The following is a 21176-nucleotide window of genomic DNA, read 5'->3' on the forward strand; positions in this document are numbered from 1 at the left end:
GTGAAACTGGATCATTCTGTAAGTGAGCTGGAATAGGCATCAACAAACAGTTGACCCGTCTGTCCTAAAGGCACAGCTGGTCAGGTCACAGTTCCTTGGGCCAGTGTCTGGCCCAAATAGCCAATTTTGTCTTGTGTGGTAGACAAAGAGTATTGGCTTAGCTATTCCACTTTGACATGCATCAGGATTTGCTAAATTGTAGAACTTCGGCAAATTGTGGTTTCTGAACATGTGTTGTCTCTAGTGCCAGATCTAATAACTAGGAACAGATTGCGCCTGGGAAACTCCTGACCTTTGCTCTGTGATACATTCAGCTGCCTGGGAACCCCAGCAAGTCTTTTTTGTCAAAGAAAGTTGGAGTGTTTTCCCCTCACCCTCCCTAACTCTGTGCTCCTCAACCCACTGTTCTGTATATAATGTGATTCAAGTTCAATTCATTACAGTAGTGTTGATCTGTTGACATTCTTATTTCCCATGAGGAAGGCCCATTGAGCACGTACTTGTCAAATTCTATGCAACTTCCACCACTGCATGACAACAGTATTTAAAACATTGGGCAGGTCAGCAACACCCAACAGCAACTGTCAATTTCCATTTTTTCTTTACAGAGCATTCCAGACGTTTGCCTGCTGCTTTCAGGATTACATTCCAGAAATCTGTCCCTCTCAGTTTTCTCACTAATGGATCTACAAACCACCAGCTTTGGCTGTGATCGACAGAAATTCTAGCAGGGAAGGAGACAATTTGCTTGATCCATTTGGTAGCTCTTCAACTTTAGTTTTCTATTCCAGCTTCATTTCACTACCATCATCCTTTCATATTCCGTTTCAAACACTTAAGTCAACCTCCTGCTATCCCTGCTCAGTTAGTTCTTGTGGTAAAGCATTCCATCTTCCAATAGCTGTGTATGGAAACAAAATAACTTCCCCTTTTTGTTCTTGCACCTTGGGAGTTTGTCACCAATCCACCAACCAGCGGACAATCTTGTTTTCTTGAAGGCCATGGAATAAAACCTTCCTTTCATCTGAAATGTTTCCTCGAAATAAAAATCTGGTTAATTAAACTTCCAGTTCCATGGAAGCCTGAGGTGATTTTGGTTGAGTCAGAATAAAGGGATATGGAGCCATTGGACTTGCAGATCAGCTATGATGGTGCAGCAGGCTCTAACGACAGAATGAATGGTCTAACTGGTGAAGAAACTGAGGTTGAACCCTGTTCCTTGGGACAAGTATACTCAGTGGATGCTGTTTAATTCTATTGATCACTGACTAGTGCATTTTTTTGGCAAACGGTACTTTGTGTAATCTTTACACATTAAAGATTGATCTGGTTGTGTGTCTATGTCCAAGTTAATTTTTATGTTCAAATCTTTCAACTGGTTGAAAATGAAGCTTCGAAGCAGGATTACTGGGAGGAAGAAGAAAAGTGTAGAGTTCATTTTGGAAAAAGATGCGGGGGTGGGGGGGGGAGCATAAATGAGGCTAGGCCAGCTTGAAATTCCTACTCGCTGCGTCTTCCACTCCACATGTAATTAAATGTGGAAGAAAGAAACTCATCTAGAGTTTTTTTGTATTTGACATTTTATTCTCCCATGTCGTATTTGCTGATCTTATTCCAGGCCCTAACCTAGAGACAAGGGTTTCCAAATGTGCTTGAATTAGGTCCATTTTACCTCGTGCATTGACCTTCTATCCATCTAGATGGGACATAGAGAAATAATTAATGTAACAAACACATTTGACATCCATAAAGTCATCGCAATCGGTGAATTGCCATTATCTCAGTGTTGCCAATAGAAGTATCTCTTGCTTTGCAGTCACTAGATATTGAAATTAGTGTCTGTGTACATTTTTGTAGGTGGTGTAAAAATGGAGGTGAATAAAATACAAATCCAGGAAACTCCAGCATTCCTTCCCATGTCCATTGCTTTTTTTCTTTTTTTCTGTTCCTGTTGTATTCTTGTGTATTTCTTCATTATTTGCTCTTTTCTGTTTGTCTAGCTTTACTTGGTTCTTTCTTCATTCCTTTGGTGAGCTCAAGGCTGTTCTAACCCCCTGCTATCGTCCAACGCACAACTTATGCACACATTGTATTTGTCACTCCCCAGATTCCTGGGAACACTTGCTCACTGCATGAGGAGTTCCACCTTGACCATGAAAGTGTGTGCTTGGAAACTTGATTGAACAGATAGATAAGATTAATGTCAGTCAATATAACCCCTTCCCCCATTAGCTTAGATCCATGTACGCTTTGAACATACATTCGGCAGGGAAGTTTAAAGGGAGTTTGAGAATAAAAATGAGAAGAATGAGCACAAATTATGTATACTACATTTTTGAGTTAAGATTATTCATAGTTTGAATTTAGAGCATTAAAATAGTTAAGTGACTTAAATCACCTCATGTTAGCACTACAAGCACATGAAGTGAAAATCTGCAAAATCAGTTGGCCCATTGGAAACGTTAATTCTCCCTGTTTAGCTTCTAGTTTAACAACACATTTTAATCTCAGGGTTTTAAGAGCATTAATCTCCCCAAAGTATACTGCAATTTGTATTGGGCTTTTCCCATTAATTTGACTTTTAAACCAAGAGGAAGGTCAAGTAGTGCAGGACGTCACCAAGAGCTCATTTCTTTAGAAATAACAAATAAAGCAAAATATTGTGATTGGAGATACCACACTTGTGTTAGAACCTTTTAGGATTTTATCAGAAATAAAATATTGAGTTCGATAGGAGTTTCTGGGCAGGTTGGGAAGAGGGTGAAGTGAATCCTTGAGTGCCTGTGATTGCAGAGAATTTGAAGAATGTACAGTGCCATTATTCAGCAGTAAAGTGAGGTTGTCAGTGATAGAATTGAAAAGAGATTGCTGACTTGAAAAAGAACGACTTGCGTTTATATAGAGATTTTCGAGAACACGACCTCCCAACATGTTTTACAGCCAATTAAGCATTTTTGAAGTATTGTCACTTGTAACATAGGAGACACGGAGAAGGAACAGAGTAGGGCAGCAGTAAAGAGGCTTGCTTTAAGGGAAATGGGGGATGGGACATCAGCTGCAGGAAACTCGATACTGATGAACATTTGGGGTTGGATATCTTTGTTCAGATATGTGTGTGTGCCAGACTTGGTTCAATTTAGAGAATTGAGAACGGTGTATAACTTCATTTTGTCTACTAAATGAAATAGGGTTTATTGTGGGAATTAATAGTGAAAGATTAACTTAATTCCATCTATACATAAAAAGAAAATCCCCAAAAAGTTGCAAGGAAACATTCTTTCCAGCTGCAGTTAGATTTTGATTCTGGGAACTGGGAACTTCAAATTTGTTTCATAGATTTTTCCTTCAAATCTGGGTGTTGGTAACACAGCATATGCCATGTGTACATCATGATTTAGGAATATAGAGGGCCTTGATGATCACTAAGATGTGCAGAATTGACTGCCTATATTCAGCAGGTAAGGTAATGAGAGGTTTCGTTCAATGGGGATTTCAATCTTTTTTTATTGGTGCTGGTTCCCCCCAAAGTTGTGTCTCGGGCACAAACAGCAGGAAGCCCAACATAAACTGCCAGATTAAGTTAAATTTATTTATTAGTCACAAGTAGGTTTACATTAAAATTGCAATGAAGTTACTATGAACATTCCCTAGTTGCCACGCTCCAGTGCCTGTTCAGGTACACTGAGGGAGAATTTAGCATAGCCAATGCACCTAACCAGCAAGTCTTTCGGACTGTGGGAGGAAACTGGAGTACCCGGAGGAAACCCACACAGACACGGGGAAAATGTGCAGACTCCGCACAGACAGTGACCCAAGCCGGGAATTGAACCCGGGTCCCTGGCGCTGTGAGGCAGCAGTGTGCTAACCCACTGTGCCATTGTGCAGTCTGAATCCAATCACAAAGATTCGTGGACCACTTGGTAAAGTTAATTAACTTTACCAAGTTGTTCCACTGGAGCAAGCTGAGAGGGAGTGATTAGAGGCAGGAGTGCTGGTGAGAAATTGATTGAATTATTTATTTATTTAATTAGTCAGCCAGTGTGTGTTCTTTTTTGGCCTTTACTTTTGCAGTAGTATTTTTCTTAAGTTTAAAGTGAAAACTGGAAGTGGGCTGCTAAGGAGTTTGGGAAGGGTTTTTTAAGCACGCGAAGTATAAAAGGTAGGCCGCAGTATACAGCGGGCAGCGTTGGGAGTGGGCAGCGGAGTGCGTGGGAAGCAGAATGTGAGCTATAAGGCTTTGGCTCACAGGGCTTGAGTGTGTGGGAAGCAGAGTGTGAGCTATAAGGGCTTTGGCTCACAGGGCTTGAGGATTGGAGGATAGCTAATGTGGTCCCGTTATTTAAGAAGGGTAGGAAGGATAACCCGGGTAATTATAGGCCGGTGAGCTTGACGTCCGTGGTGGGGAAGTTGTTGGAGAAGATTCTTAGAGATAGGATGTATGCGCATTTAGAAAGGAATAAACTCATTAACGATAGTCAGCATGGTTTTGTGAGAGGGAGGTCATGCCTCACTAACCTGGTGGAGTTTTTTGAAGAAGTGACCAAAATGGTTGACGAGGGAAGGGCCGTGGATGTCGTCTATATGGACTTTAGTAAAGCGTTTGACAAAGTCCCTCATGGTAGGCTGGTGAAAAAGGTTGGATCTCATGGGATAAAGGGGGAGGTGGCGAGATGGGTGGAGAACTGGCTTGGTCACAGAAGACAGAGGGTGGTAGTGGAAGGGTCTTTTTCCGGCTGGAGGCCTGTGACTAGTGGTGTTCCGCAGGGCTCGGTATTGGGACCTCTGCTGTTTGTGATTTATATAAATGATCTGGAAGAAGGTGTAACTGGGGTGATCAGTAAGTTTGCGGATGACACAATATTGGCAGGACTTGCAGATAGTGAGGAGCATTGTCAGAAGCTACAGAAGGATATAGATAGGCTGGAAATTTGGGCAAAGAAATGGCAGATGGAGTTCAATCCTGATAAATGCGAAGTGATGCATTTTGGTAGAAATAATGTAGGGAGGAGCTATATGATAAATGGCAGAACCATAAAGGGTGTAGATACGCAGAGGGACCTGGGTGTGCAAGTCCACAGATCCTTGAAAGTGACGTCACAGGTGGAGAAGGCGGTGAAGAAGGCATATGGCATGCTTGCCTTTATAGGACGGGGCATAGAGTATAAAAGTTGGGGTCTGATGTTGCAGATGTATAGAACGTTGGTTCGGCCACATCTGGAATACTGCGTCCAGTTCTGGTCGCCACACTACCAGAAGGACGTGGAGGCTTTGGAGAGAGTACAGAGGAGGTTTACCAGGATGTTACCTGGTATGGAGGGGCTTAGTTATGAGGAGAGATTGGGTAAACTGGGGTTGTTCTCCCTGGAAAGACGGAGGATGAGGGGAGACTTAATAGAGGTGTATAAAATTATGAAAGGCATAGATAGGGTGAACGGTGGGAAGCTTTTCCCCGGGTCGGTGGTGACGTTCACGAGGGGTCATAGGTTCAAGGTGAAGGGGGGGAGGTTTAACACAGATATCAGATGGACATATTTTACACAGAGGGTGGTGGGGGCCTGGAATGCGCTGCCAGGCAAGGTGGTGGAGGCGGACACACTGGGAACGTTTAAGACTTATCTAGACAGCCATATGAATGGAGTGGGAATGGAGGGATACAAAAGAATGGTCTAGTTTGGACCAGGGAGCGGCGCGGGCTTGGAGGGCTGAAGGGCCTGTTCCTGTGCTGTATTGTTCTTTGTTTGTTCTTTGTGTGGGAAGCAGAGTGTGAGCTATAAGGGCTTTGGCTCACAGGGCTTGAGTGTGTGGGAAGCAGAGTATGAGCTATAAGGGCTTTGGCTCACAGGGCTTAGGCAGATAGGGCGAGCAGGGGTGAGTTTAAATTCATTTTTGCACTTTCTACCTGGTACTGGCAAGGTATCTAGAGGGGATGGGTGTGCAGGCAGTGCTATGTTCCTCTTGCACTATGTTTGAGGTGAGGGACGACGTCAGTGTCCCTGCTGATTACATCTGTGGGAAGTGCACCCATCTGCAGCTCCTCCAAAACCGTGTTAGGGAACTGGAGCTGGAGTTGGATGAACTTAGGATCATTAGGGACGCAGAGATGGCCATAGACAGAAGCTTTAGGGATACAGTTACTCCGAGGAATGAAAACAGATGGGTGACGGTTAGAGGGGCTGGGAGGAAGCAGTCCGTGCAGGGATCCCCTGTGGTCGTTCCCCTTAGCAACAAGTATTCCGCTTTGGATACGGTTGAGGGGGATGACATACCAGTGGTGAGCCGCAGTGAGAGGATCTCCAGCACTGTGTCCGTCTCTGTGGCTCGGGAGGGTAAGGGGCAGGGCGGGAGGCCATAGTTATTGGGGACTCGTTAGTTAGAGGGATAGATAGGAGGTTCTGTGGCAGCAAAAGAGACTCACGGATGGTATGTTGCCTACCGGATGCCAAGGTCCGTGACGTCTCGGACCGTGTCTTCCGGATTCTGATGGGGGAGGGGAAACAATCACAAGTCGTGGTACACATTGGTACCAACGACATAGGTAAGAGAAGGGACGGGGATTTAAAGCAGGAATTTCTGGAGCTGGGCTGGAAGCTGAGAGCCAAGACAAAACATGTGGTCATCTCTGGTACGTTGCCGGTGCCACGTGATAGCGAGTTGAGGAACAGGGAGAGAGTGCAGTTAAACATGTGGTTGCAGGGATGGTGTAGGAGGGAGGGTTTCAGATACGTGGATAATTGGAACACATTCTGGGGAAGGTGGGACCTGTACAAACAGGACGGGGTGCACCTGAACCAGAGGGGCACCAATATCCTGGGAGGGAAATTTGATACGGCTCTTCAGGGGGGTTTAAACTAATTTGTCAGGGGAGTGGGAAAAGGAGTTGTAGTCCGGATGTCAGTGTTGAGGGTGGTGAGATATTGGGGAAGGTATCAGGGTCAAGGGTGGGTACCGGTAGACAGGAAGGTGGGTTGAAGTGTGTCTACTTCAATGCAAGGAGCATCCGGAACAAGGTAGATGAACTTGGGGTGTGGATTGGTACTTGGGACTATGATGTTGTGGCCATTACGGAGACGTGGGTAGAACAAGGACAAGAATGGTTGTTGGACGTTCCGGGGTATAGATGTTTCAGTAAGTGTAGGGAAGCTGGTAAAAGAGGTGGAGGAGTGGCATTGTTAATCAAGGATAGTTTAACGGCTGCGGAAAGGCACTTTGAGGGGGGTCTGTACACTGAGGTAATATGGGCTGAGGTTAGAAATAGGAAAGAAGCGGTCACGTTGTTAGGAGTTTACTATCGGCCCCCAAATAGTAATAGAGATGTGGAGGAAGAAATTGCTAAGCAGATTATGGATATGTGCGGGGGTCGCAGGGTAGTTGTCGTGGGGGACTTTAACTTTCCAAATATTGATTGGAACCTTTGTAGGTCAAATAGTTAAGATGGGGCAGCTTTTGTGCAGTGTGTGCAGGAGGGTTTCCTGACACAATATGTGGATAGGCCGACAAGAGGTGAGGCCACATTGGATTTGGTACTGGGAAATGAACCGGGCCAAGTGTTAGATTTGGTTGTGGGAGAGCACTTTGGAGATAGTGACCACAATTCGGTGTCTTTTGTTATTGCAATGGAGAGGGATAGGGCCGTACGGCAGGGCAAGGTTTACAATTGGGGGAGAGGTAATTATGATGCGATTAGGCAAGAATTAGGGGGCATAAGTTGGGAACAGAAACTGTCAGGGAAAGGAACTAATGAAAAGTGGAACTTTTTCAAGGAACAAATACTGGGTGTCCTTGATAGGTATGTCCCTGTCAGGCAGGGAGGAAATGGCCGAGTGAGGGAACCATGGTTCACGAAAGAGGTGGAATGTCTTGTGAAAAGGAAGAGGGAAGCTTATGTAGGGATGAGGAAACAAGGTTCAGATGGCTCGATTGAGGGTTACAAGTTAGCAAGGAATGAGCTGAAAAAGGGGCTTAGGAGAGCTAGGAGGGGACATGAGAAGTCCTTGGCGGGTTGGATCAAGGAAAACCTCAAGGCTTTTTACCCTTATGTGAGGAATAAAAGAATGACCAGGGTGAGGTTAGGGCCAGTCAAGGACAGTAGTGGGAACTTGTGTATGGAGTCAGTAGAGATAGGCGAGGTGATGAATGAATACTTTTCTTCAGTGTTCACCAAGGAGAGGGGCCATGTTTTTGAGGAAGAGAAGGTGTTACAGGCTAATAGGCTGGAGAAAATAGATGTTTGGAGGGAGGATGTCCTGGCAGTTTTGAATAAACTGAAGGTCGATAAGTCCCCTGGGCCTGATGAAATGTATCCTAGGATTCTTTGGGAGGCAAGGGATGAGATTGCAGAGCCTTTGGCTTTGATCTTTGGGTCCTCGTTGTCCACGGGGATAGTGCCAGAGGACTGGAGAATGGCGAATGTTGTTCCTCTGTTTAAGAAAGGGAATAGAAATGACCCTGGTAATTATAGACCGGTTAGTCTTACTTCGGTGGTTGGTAAATTGATGGAAAAGGTCCTTAGGGATGGGATTTACGACCATTTAGAAAGATGCGGATTAATCCGGGATAGTCAGCACGGATTTGTGAAGGGCAAGTCGTGCCTCACAAATTTGATAGAATTTTTTGAGGAGGTAACTAAGTGTGTTGATGAAGGTAGGGCAGTTGATGTCATATACATGGATTTTAGTAAGGCGTTTGATAAGATCCCCCATGGTCGGCTTATGATGAAAGTGAGGAGGTGTGGGATAGAGGGAAAGTTGGCCGATTGGCTGTCTGATCGAAGACAGAGGGTGGTGGTGGATGGAAAATTTTCGGATTGGAGGCAGGTTGCTAGCGGAGTGCCGCAGCGATCAGTGCTTGGTCCTCTGCTCTTTGTGATTTTTATTAATAACTTAGAGGAGGGGGCTGAAGGGTGGATCAGTAAATTTGCTGATGACACCAAGATTGGTGGAGTAGTGGATGAGGTGGAGGGCTGTTGTAGGCTGCAAAGAGACATAGATAGGATGCAAAGCTGGGCTGAAAAATGGCAAATGGAGTTTAACCCAGATAAATGTGAGGTGATTCATTTTGGTAGGACTAATTTAAATGTGGATTACAGGGTCAAAGGTAGGGTTCTGAAGACTGTGGAGGAACAGAAAGATCTTGGGGTCCATATCCACAGATCTCTAAAGGTTGCCACTCAAGTGGATAGAGCTGTGAAGAAGGCCTATAGTGTGTTAGCTTTTATTAACAGGGGGTTGGAGTTTAAGAGCCGTGGGGTTATGCTGCAACTGTACAGGACCTTGGTGAGACCACATTTGGAATATTGTGTGCAGTTCTGGTCACCTCACTATAAGAAGGATGTGGAAGCGCTGGAAAGAGTGCAGAGGAGATTTACCAGGATGCTGCCTGGTTTGGAGGGTAGGTCTTATGAGGAAAGGTTGAGGGAGCTAGGACTGTTCTCTCTGGAGCGGAGGAGGCTGAGGGGAGACTTAATAGAGGTTTATAAAATGATGACGGGAATAGATAGAGTGAACGTTCAAAGACTATTTCCTCGGGTGGATGGAGCTATTACAAGAGGGCATAACTAGAGGGTTCATGGTGGGAGATATAGGAAGGATATCAGAGGTAGGTTCTTTACTCAGAGAGTGGTTGGGGTGTGGAATGGACTGCCTGCAGTGATAGTGGAGTCAGACACTTTAGGAACATTTAAGCGGTTATTGGATAGGCACATGGAGCACACCAGGATGATAGGGAGTGGGATAGCTTGATCTTGGTTTCAGATAAAGCTTGGCACAACATCATGGGCCGAAGGGCCTGTTCTGTGCTGTACTGTTCTATGTTCTATGTCCTGTTGGTTATCCTAGACTTGGGATTTAGGAACTGGCAGCGTGCAAGCCCCCTGACCACTATGGACCACTATTTATTGTTCAGTGTTCTTATCCACATAATCTTCAATCCTACTCTGAACAGATACTAATTGCATTCTTAAATGTATTTACTGGCCTTTGCATAATTGTTTTAAACCCAGCTCAGTATTTGAACAGGCAAATATTTCAATGTCCAACACCTTGTTCTCCATTCCCTCAGGGACATGCCGTGAATGGCTGCTCATGATTAAATTTACTGGAGAAAGAATGGTCAATTCATCCGCATTATAACTTGAAGGTCTATTAGTTTGCCATTCTTTTACCTCACTTATTGTTCCATTAAACTGTAAATACAATTAGGCATCCACGTAGATCAGCTGAGTGAGACAGAGATCTACATGGAGCCATAGAAATTTACAATATATAAGGAGTCTGTTTGGCCCATTGGGTGGGATTTCCCCATCCCAAGGGGGGGGGGGGGGGGGGGGGGGGGGCTGACCCAGTTTCAGGTGACCTTTAAAAGAGGTGGGAAGAACATAATTCCAAGATTCCCAGCCCCTGCTTGGTATGGGATAAGGGTCTAGGTCAGGAACCTGCATAGAGCTGTGCTGATGTTGCTGGCTGTATTGCAAAGGTGGGAATTTTAGACAACCACTCCTCAACATTTTAAGGAAGTCAGGCTGGCTTTTGAAAGTGATTCACACCAGTTCGGAGGTGTTATGAGCCATAAGAAAACCCTGGTCTAGAGTTGGGAACTGTTTGACAAGTAAGCTCAAAAGGTTTTGCCAACTTCACATGTCATAATGAAATACTGCATGGCAAGTTATACATGTTTTATCAAATTGACCAACATTGTGAAAATGAAAAATCTTTAGATGCATTAGAGTACATTATCCAATGGATAAAATACTCCTCTGCAGTGAACAATGTTGAAATTTAGATTTAACTGCATCATTTGTTCCTTGTGCTTTAATCCTTTCATTGCATTTCAGCTCTGATATCTGACTCACTATATCCAAGCTTGAGCAGATTGCTGAGCTCTTTGAATTAATTCAAATGCTTTACTGTATTCCACTCTAAAGATGTTGCTAAAACTTTATGAATACTTGGCTGAGTTCCAAACCTAATAATGGATTCAGCTCAACAGGAATTGCTACAACTATTAAGGGGATAGGCAATTTGTTTATCTTGACAGTTTACGAATTCATAATTGAATCATGTTTTTTTTCAAGTAGTTTTGAATGACTGATGGTTTATTTTGACGGTGCTACGATCTCTTGATAAGCTAATGGTTTTTTAAAATGGATTTTGAACGACTATTTATTTTGACAGCTAAATGAGTATTTCAAAGACTTCCCAGTGTTATTTTGTGGCCTGAGTTTTGTGCGTAGTGGATGTTGGGCGAGTGGGAATGGGGTGAGGGGGATACGGAGATAAGTGGGTATGGGATATGTGGATATGAGGGGTTCGGAATTGATCCGGTGTTCACGTTCATTACAGAAGGCATTGCATCTCTTCTGAGCTAAACTTGATATTGCTCGTTCTTTTTGGCCTAACATGACTTGTTACTTAGAAATGCTCGTCACTACCCAATATAGAAAGAACAGATATTATGCTGCTGCTTTGAAGTGCCTTAATTCCAACCACATGTCTGAATATATTTGCTGTGTAGGTTTTAAAGGCTAACGTTGGAGATTATGTGAGGGAGAGAAAACCTCCTGCGCTAAGTTACTATGATAACGTGGAGCAGTACCATAGAATTCGGATCGCTATCTGTATTGCATTACGTTACTGCTTTCAGCTTATATTAAACAATGGCAGCTTGCCTTGATCAGCAAACTCTTAAATGACACTTGGTTATTACTCTCAGTCCATCTGGAAGACAAAAGAGGTGATTTCCCGACGACTCCTCCCAGTTCAGGTCTGGATATTGGAAGGTGAAATCCAGGCTGCCTTGTGGGTGTGAACTAGTTTAGTTGTACAGAGCAAGCATTGAAATTTAATGAGGTCAATGGGTGTGTGGAGAGTAAATGGGCAAATAAACTTGGTTGGAATAAGATGTGATGGATTAAAAATAAGCAACAGATCAGATTTAAAATACATTCTATCGCACCTTATCTGTGCTATACTCATTTCCATATTGATTTTAACTATTAGTTTCAAATCTTCTGTCAAAAGGTTTATAACCCCAGCTGTAATGCTCAGGCAGTCCCAGAGCACTTTTCAGTCAGTTTGGTATGCTCTGAAATACAGCTACTGTTGTCGCCAAATAAAGGTAGCCAAATCTGCACAGCAAGATCTTTCGAGCAGGAAACGAGAGAAATGAACCTAATCGCTGGTTTTTGTGATGTTGGTTGAAGGATAAATATGAGCCAGGACACCCTACACTTCTTTGACAAATGTTGTGAGATCTTCCACCTGACAGGCAGTCGGGGTCTGGATTTAAGTCAATACCTCCACTAATGCAGTACTCCCACAATACCAAACCGACACGTCGCAGATATTATGTGCTTTCTGTTTTTTATGTAGATTGGTCTCGGAAAAATGCCATTTCCTTTTGATTCATTTGTGGAATGTGGGCAATGCTGGTAAGATGGCATTAATAAATTAGAAGTAAATGCCATTTTTCCGAAACCAAACGACATAAAAAAAACAGAAACCACGTAATAGCTGTGACGTGTCATCCTACTTTGTCCTGGGTGTGTGTGTCATGCAATTCCTGTAATAAAAGCTGTCGATGCTGGGATGGCACTGTAACGGGAGCTCCCCACAATAAAACACCATCCTCACATGTTATCTCCATCCTACACTGCTGGTATGGTTTAAATTGCTCTGAATTATCATATCGCCATCCTTGTATCACCGTCCTAACTTTTGATAACACTGGCTCTCTTTCGGTCCAAGTTTCTTTTCTGATTTGCTGAGACTGGCAAAGTCTCTATCAACTGCAGCGCTGACGCTATTTCTTGTACTGGTGGTGAAGGTACTGTCTGTGGCAGAGGTAAGCGCTGAGTGCATCCACATTTGATATTCACATCCCTGGTCGATGCTGGAAAGAGTAGCTGTACACAGCTAGCATTAGAGCCCATCTCTGTAGCCTCACAGGGGCAATTGGTGGCACGGGTTTATCCTCTCAGAATAAACCCAACAACAGATTGTGATCTGATACCATGATGAAATGTCTACCATATATATATTGATGAAACTTCAACTTACCTTCAGACTTTCTTTGTCTGAGAATGTTCTTGACACAAATGCAATTAGTTTTTTGACTCCAACAGGCAAGCTATGGGACAAAACTGCTCTCCATCCATATGGTGATGCATCACAGGCAACTACCAATGGTTTGTTTGGGTCAAAGTGTACAAGCAGTGCCGACGACGGCAAGGCCTGCTTAACTTTGGCAAACGCTTCTTTTTGTTCCTTTCCCATCTCCAATGCTGATGCTTCTTCAAAAGCCGGTGGTGGGGCTAAGATTGGAGACACATTTTGTAAGAATTTGCCATAATTGCCAAGATTGTTTGACCGGAGCAAGGGAGAGAGGAGCGATTTGTGGCTGGAGCAAAAACGGTAAGGGATCGACTTTATTTTCCTTACCTTTTCGCGGGGTTTCTTTTTTTTCGTAGTTTAAAGTGAAAAGCGGAAGTAGGCCGGTCACGGGGTGACCTGGGAAGGAATTTTTTCTTTTTTTATAAGCGCGCGGGAGGTTTAAAAAGCAGGCCGCACTATCCAGCAGGCAGCGTCGTTAGCGGGCAGCGGAGTGAGCAGGTAGCAGAGAGAGGGCTGAAGAGCTTTGGCTCAACGGGCTTAGGAGGAAACGGGCGAGGCAGGGAAGGTTTAGTGTTTAGATTTTAAAAACTTAAAAACAAATCAAATACATTAAGGATGGAGGGTCATGTGATGTGTTGTTTCTGCACGATGTGGGAGCTGGTGGACCCCACTGTGGTTCCCAGTGAGCATGTCTGCAGTAAGTGTTGGTTGATTGAGGAACTCTGGCTCAGGGTTGATGAGCTGGATTCAGAGCTTTGGACACTGCGACACATCAGGGAGGGGGAGAGTTACCTGGACACCGTGTTCCAGGAGGCAGTCACACCCCTTAGACTAACTAGCTTGAATTCAGCCAGTGGTCAGGGACAAAAGGGTGTGGCTGCGAGTGAGGCAGGTAGCGGGATCCAGGAGGTAGAGTTCCAGGGGCCTCAGTCCCTGAAACTGTCCAACAGGTTCGAGATTCTTGCTCCCTGTGTGGACGGGAACGGGGACTGCAGGGTGGATGAGCAAACTGACCACGGCACCGTGGTACAGGGAGCCGTTCAAGTGGGGGGAGAAAAAAGAAATATAGTTGTTATTGGGGATAGTATAGTTAAGGGCATTGACACGGTTCTCTGTGACCAGGATCGAGAATCTCGAAGGTTGTGTTGCCTGCCTGGTGCTCGGGTTCAGGATATCTCATCTGGGCTGCAGAGGAACTTGGAGTGGGAGGGTAAAGATCCAGTTGTTGTGGTCCACGTAGGTACCAATGACACAGGTACAACAGGAACAAAGGTTCTGCTAAGGGAGTATGAACAGCTAGGAGCTAAATTAAAAAGCAGAACCAAAAAGGTAATAATCTCTGGATTACTACCTGAGCCACGAGCTAATTGGCACAGGGTCAATAAGATTAAGGAGGTAAATGCGTGACTCAAAGATTGGTGTGGGAGGAATGGGTTTGAATTCATGGGACATTGGCACCAGTGTTGGGGAAAAGGGGACCTGTTCCGATGGGATGGTCTTCATCTGAATCGTGCTGGGACCAGAGTCCTGGCGAATCGTATAACTCGGGCTGTAGATAGGGCTTTAAACTAAATAGTGGGGGAGAGGGTTCAGTTGTATGGAGAATTAGAAAATCAAAGGTAAAGGAGAGGGTAGGGGTGCAGGTTAATGATGAGGACTTTCAACTAGTTAAAGGAGCCGAGGGCTCAGGAGAGGTTAGTAAAGTTTCCAGACCACACAATAGAACAGAGAGTATAGAAGGTGGCAGGAATCTAACCTCAGGCAGAGTAAAAAAGGTGACAAGCATGAGAAGGGAGGTGGTCAACACAGTGAAAGGAGATGGTCTGGGGAAGAATAACCAGTCTGTGACAGGAAGGGACAGAGCATGCAAACAAAGGAATGCACTAACAAATCGGGTCCAGGTAAGGAAGACTAACATAAAGACACTTTACCTGAATGCACATAGCATTTGAAACAAAGTGAATGAGTTGATGGCACAAATCAGTACAAATGAGTATGATCTAGTGGCCATTATAGAAACATGGTTGCAGGGTGACCAGGACTGGGAACTAAATATCCAGGGATATCAGACAATTCAGAAGGATAGACAGGAAGGAAAAGGAGGTGGGGTAGCTCTGTTAATTAACATCAGGGCGGTAGTGAGAGACGATATAGGCTCTAAGGAGCAAAATGTGGAATCAATGTGGGTGGAGATAAGGAATAGTAAGGGGAGAAAGTCACTGGTGGGCGTAGTCTATAGGCCCCCAAATAATAACTTCAAGGTGGGACCCTTGCTGTTTGTCATTTTCATAAATGACCTGGATGAGGAAGTGGAGGGATGGGTTGGTAAGTTTGCTGACGACACCAAGGTAGGTGGTGTTGTGGATAGTTTGGAGGGATGTCAGAAGTTGCAGCGGGACATAGATAGAATGCAAGACTGGGCGGAGAAGTGGCAGATGGACTTCAACCCGGATAAGTGTGTGGTGATCCATTTTGGCAGATCCAATGGGATGAAGCAGCAATATAATATGAAGGGTACCATTCTTAGCAGTGTAGAGGATCAGAAGGACCTTGGGGTCCGGGTCCATAGGACTCTTAAATCGGCCTCGCAGGTGGAGGATGCGGTCAAGAAGGCGTACGGCGTACTGGCCTTCATTAATCGAGGGATTGAGTTTAGGAGTCGGGAGATAATGCTGCAGCTTTATAGGACCCTGGTTAGACCCCACTTGGAGTACTGCGCGCAGTTCTGGTCACCTCATTACAGGAAAGATGTTGAAGCCATTGAAAGGGTGCAGAGGAGATTTACAAGGATGTTGCCTGGATTGGGGGGCATGCCTTATGAGGATAGGTTGAGGGAGCTTGGTCTCTTCTCCCTGGAGAGACGAAGGATGAGAGGTGACCTGATGGAGGTTTACAAGATGTTGAGAGGTCTGGATAGGGTAGACTCTCAGAGGCTATTTCCAAGGGCTGAAATGGTTGCTACGAGAGGACACAGGTTTAAGGTGCTGGGGGGTAGGTACAGAGGAGATGTCAGGGGTAAGTTTTTCACTCAGAGGGTGGTGGGTGAGTGGAATCGGCTGACGTCGGTGGTGGTGGAGGCAAACTCGTTGGGGTCTTTTAAGAGACTTCTGGATGAGTACATGGGATTTAATGGGATTGAGGGCTATAGATAGGCCTAGAGGTGGGGATGTGATCGGCGCAACCTGTGGGCCGAAGGGCCTGTTTGTGCTGTGGCTTTCTATGTTCTATGTTCTATAACAGATGCATGTAAAAATGGAACAGCAATAATCATGGGGGATTTTAACCTCCATATTGATTGGTCAACTCAAGTCGGACGCGGTGGACTTGAGGAAGAGTTCTTAGAATGCTGTCGCGATAGTTTCCTCAAACAGTATGTTACAGAACCTACGAGGGAGCAAGCTATCTTGGATCTGGTCCTGTGTAATGAGATAGGTAAACTTAATGATCTCCTTGTGAGGGATCCTCTTGGAATGAGTGATCACAATATGGTTGAATTTCTAATACAGATGGAGGGTGAGAAAGTAGGGTCCCAAACCAGTGTCCTCTGCTTGAACAAGGGGGATTACAATAGGATGAGGGCGGAGTTGGCTAATGTAGACTGGGAACACAGAATAATTGGAGGGACAGTTGAGGAACAGTGGAGGATTTTTAAGGAGATTTTTCTCAGTACTCAGCAAAAATATATTCCAGTGAAAAAGAAGTAATGTAAGAAAAGGGATAACCAGCCATGGATAACTGAGGAAATAAAGGAGAGTATCAAATTAAAAACCAATGCATACAGAGTGGCCAAAATTAGTGGGGAACTAGAAGATTGGGAAGGCTTTAAAAAACAACAAAGAACTAAGAAAGCAATAAAGAAAGGAAAGATAGATTGTGAAAGTAAACTAGCACAAAATATAAAAACTGATAGTAAAAGTTTTTACAAATATATAAAACGGAAAAGAGTGGCTAAAGTAAATGTTGGCCCCTTAGAAGATGAGAAGGGGGATTTAATGATAGGAAATGAGGAAATGGCCGAGGCCTTTGTGCCGGTCTTCACCGTGGAGGACACAAATAGCAACCAATAATTGACGGTCATGGGACTGTAGGGGGTGAGGACCTTAAAACGATCACTATTACTAAAGAGGTAGTGCTGGGTAGGTTAATGGGACTAAAGATAGACAAGTCCCCTGGTCCGGATGGAATGCATCCCAGGGTACTAAAAGAAACGGCAGAAGTAATAGCAAATGCATTAGTTGTAATCTATCAAAATTCACTGGACTCTGGCCAGCTGATTGGAAAACAGCTAATGTAACGCCACTGTTTAAAAAAGGAGGTAGACAAAAGGCAGGTAATTACAGGCCGGTTAGCTTAACATCCATAGTTGGGAAAATGCTGGAATCTATCATTAAGGAAGAAATAGCAGGACACCTGGAAAAGAATGGTTCAATCAAGCAGACGCAGCATGGATTCATGAAGGGAAAGTCATGTTTGACTAATTTACTGGAATGTTTTGAGGATATAACGAGTGCGGTTGACAGAGGGGAACCGGTGGATGTGGTGTATTTAGATTTCCAGAAGGCATTCGATAAGGTGCCTCACAAAAGGTTGCTGCATAAGATAAAGGTACACGGAGTTGGGGGTAAAGTGTTAGCATGGATTGAGGATTGGCTATCTAACAGAAAGCAGAGAGTCGGTATAAATAGATGCTTTTCCGGTTGGCAATCAGTGACTAGTGGCGTGCCGCAGGGATCGGTGCTGGGGCGTCAACTATTTACCATATACGTAGACGATCTGGAGGAGAGGACCGAGTGTAGGATAACAAAGTTTGCGGATGACACAAAGATGAGTGGGAAAGCAAATTGCGTGGAGGACACAGAGTCTGCAGAGAGATTTGGATAGGCTAAGTGAGTGGGCAAGGATCTGGCAGATGGAGTATAACGTTGGTAAGTGTGAGGTTATCCACTTTGGAAGGAATAATAGTAAAATGGACTATTATTTAAACGGTGAAAAATTACAACATGCTACTGTGCAGAGGGACCTGGGGGTCCTTGTGCATGAATCACGAAAACTCAGTTTGCAGGTGCAGCAGGTGATCAAGAAGGCAAATGGAATGTTGGCCTTTATCGCGAGAGGGATGGAGTATAAAAGCAGGGAGGTCATGCTGCAACTGTACAGGGTACAGGTGAGGCCGCACCTAGAGTACTTTGTACAATTTTGGTCCCCTTATTTAAGAAAGGATATATTAGCTTTGGAGGGGGTACAAAGAAGGTTCACCAGGTTGATTCTGGAGATGAGGGGGTTAGCTTATAAGGAGAGATTGAGTAGACTGGGCCTATACTCACTGGAGTTTAGAAGGTTGAGGGGAGATCTCATAGAGACATATAAGATAATGAAGGGGCTAGACAGGGTAAAAGCAGCGAGGTTATTTCCATTTACAATGGAAACAAGAACTAGGGGGCATAGCCTCAAAATACGGGGGAGTCAATTTAGAACAGAGTTGAGGAGGAACTTCTTCTCCCAGAGGGTATTGAATCTTTGGAATTCTCTGCCCAATGAAGCAGTAGAGGCTACCTCATTAAATGTGTTTAAGTCACAGATAGATAGATTTCTGACCATTAAGGGAATTAAGGGTTATGGGGAGCGGGCGGGTAATGTAGGGAGGAGTTATACAATAAATGGCAGAGTCATCAGGAGTATAGAAACACAGAGGGACCTAGGTGTGCAAGTCCACAAATCCTTGAAGGTGGCAACACAGGTGGAGAAGGTGGTGAAGAAGGCATATGGTATGCTTGTCTTTATAGGACGGGGTATAGAGTATAAAAGCTGGAGTCTGATGATGCAGCTGTATAGAACACTGGTTAGGCCACATTTGGAGTACTGCGTCCAGTTCTGGTCGCCGCACTACCAGAAGGACGTGGAGGTGTTAGAGAGAGTGCAGAGAAGGTTTACCAGGATGTTGCCTGGTATGGAAGGGTCTTAGCTATGAGGAGAGATTGGGTAAACTGGGGTTGTTCTCCCTGGAAAGACGGAGAATGAGGGGAGATCTAATAGAGGTGTACAAGATTATGAAGGGTATAGATAGGGTGAGCAGTGGGAAGCTTTTTCCCAGGTCGGAGGTGACAATCACGAGGGGTCACGGGCTCAAGGTGAGAGGGGCGAAGTATAACTCAGATATCAGAGGGACGTTTTTTACACAGAGGGTGGTGGGGGCCTGGAATGCGCTGCCAAGTAGGGTGGTGGAGGCAGGCACGCTGACATCGTTTAAGACTTACCTGGATAGTCACATGAGCAGCCTGGGAATGGAGGGATACAAACGATTGGTCTAGTTGGACCATGGAGCGGCACAGGCTTGGAGGGCCGAAGGGCCTGTTTCCTGTGCTGTACTGTTCTTTGTAAGTGGAACTGAACCCACTATCAGATCAGCCATGATCTAATTGAATGGCGGAGTAGGCTTGAGGGGCTAGATGGCCTACTCCTGCTCCTATTTCTTATGTTCTTATAATAATTCACCATTCCTCGGAATTATTTTTACTCTGATGCATTTTTAGACTGTGGTACTTCCTTAATGGTTTTGACTTTATCCTCCAAAGGATGTAAATGTTTAGCATCTACCTTGAAACTCAGGAATGTAACTTCATCCGCCTGGAAAGTGCATTTCTCTCATTTCAAACAGACGTCCACTTCTTTAATTCTTCTCCAAACCTCCTCTAATTTTGCCCTGTGTTCCTCAGGTAAGGCTCCTCTAATCAGGATGTCATCTAGATACACCACTACGTTAGGAATGCCCTGTAATAAACTTTCCACCATATGCTGTAAAATGGCACAGGCTGCTAAGAGTCCAAAAGATAAACGTGTACACTGGTATAAACCCTTGTGGGTGTTGATGGTAACCAGTCTCTGGGAATCTTCATCCAACTCCAGCTGCTGATAGGCATGACTGAGATCTAACTTGGTGTACTTCAGGCTCTGTTAATTTAGTATAGAGCTCCTCAATTCTAGGAATGGGGTATCTATTTATCTGAGCTCATCGATTTACTGTTAGTTTATAATCCCCACAGATTCTTACAGTACAATCCAGTTTGAGGATAGGGACTATGGGTGCAGCCCATTCAGAGAACTGTACAAGTTTTATAATACCTAAATCTTCCAGTCTCCCAAGCTCCACTCCAACCTAATGATAGAAACATAGAAGCAGGAGGAGGCCATTTGGCCCTTCGAACCTGCTCCGCCATTTATTACGATCATGGCTGATCATCCAACTCAACAGCCTAATCCTTCTTTCTCCCCATAACCTTGATCCCATTCGCCCCAAGTGCTATATCCAGCCACCTCTTGAATACATTCAATGTTTTGGTATCAACTACTTCCTGTGGTAATGAATTCCACAGGCTCACCACTCTTTGGGTGAAGAAATGTCTCCTCATCTCTGTCCTAAATGGTCTACCCTGTACCCTCAGACTGTGACCCCTGGTTCTGGATTCCCCCACCATTTGGGAATATCCTCCCTGTCTAGTCCTGTTAGAATTTTATAAGTCTCTATGAGAATCCCCCCCCCCCCATTCATCAGAACTCCAACGAAAACAGTCCTAACCTTGTCAATCTCTCCTCACACATCAGTCCCGCTGTCCCTGGAATCAGCCTGGGTAAACCTTCGCTGCACTCGAGAGAGAGCAAGAACATCCTTTCTCAGAAAAGGCGACCAAAAATGCACACAATACTCTAGGCGTGGCCTCACCAAGATCCTGTAAAATTGCAACAACACATCCCTGCTCCTGTACTTGAAACCTCTCGCAATGAAGGCCAACATGCCATTTGCCTTCTTTACCGCCTGCTGCACCTGCATGCTTTCCTTCAGTGACTGGTGCACAAGGACACCCAGGTCCCGCTGCACACTCTCCCTCCCAATTTACAGCCATTCATGTAGTAATCTGCCTTCTTGATTTTGCTTCCAAAGTGGATAACCTCACATTTATCCAAATTATACTACATCTGCCATTGATTTGCCCACTCACCCAATCTGTCCAGATCATTCTGAAGGATCTCTGCATCCGCATCATAGTTCACCCTTCCCCAAATTGGTTTCATCTG

This window comes from Mustelus asterias, chromosome 6 (assembly GCF_964213995.1).
Source record: "Mustelus asterias chromosome 6, sMusAst1.hap1.1, whole genome shotgun sequence".
Classification (NCBI taxonomy): Eukaryota; Metazoa; Chordata; class Chondrichthyes; order Carcharhiniformes; family Triakidae; genus Mustelus; species Mustelus asterias.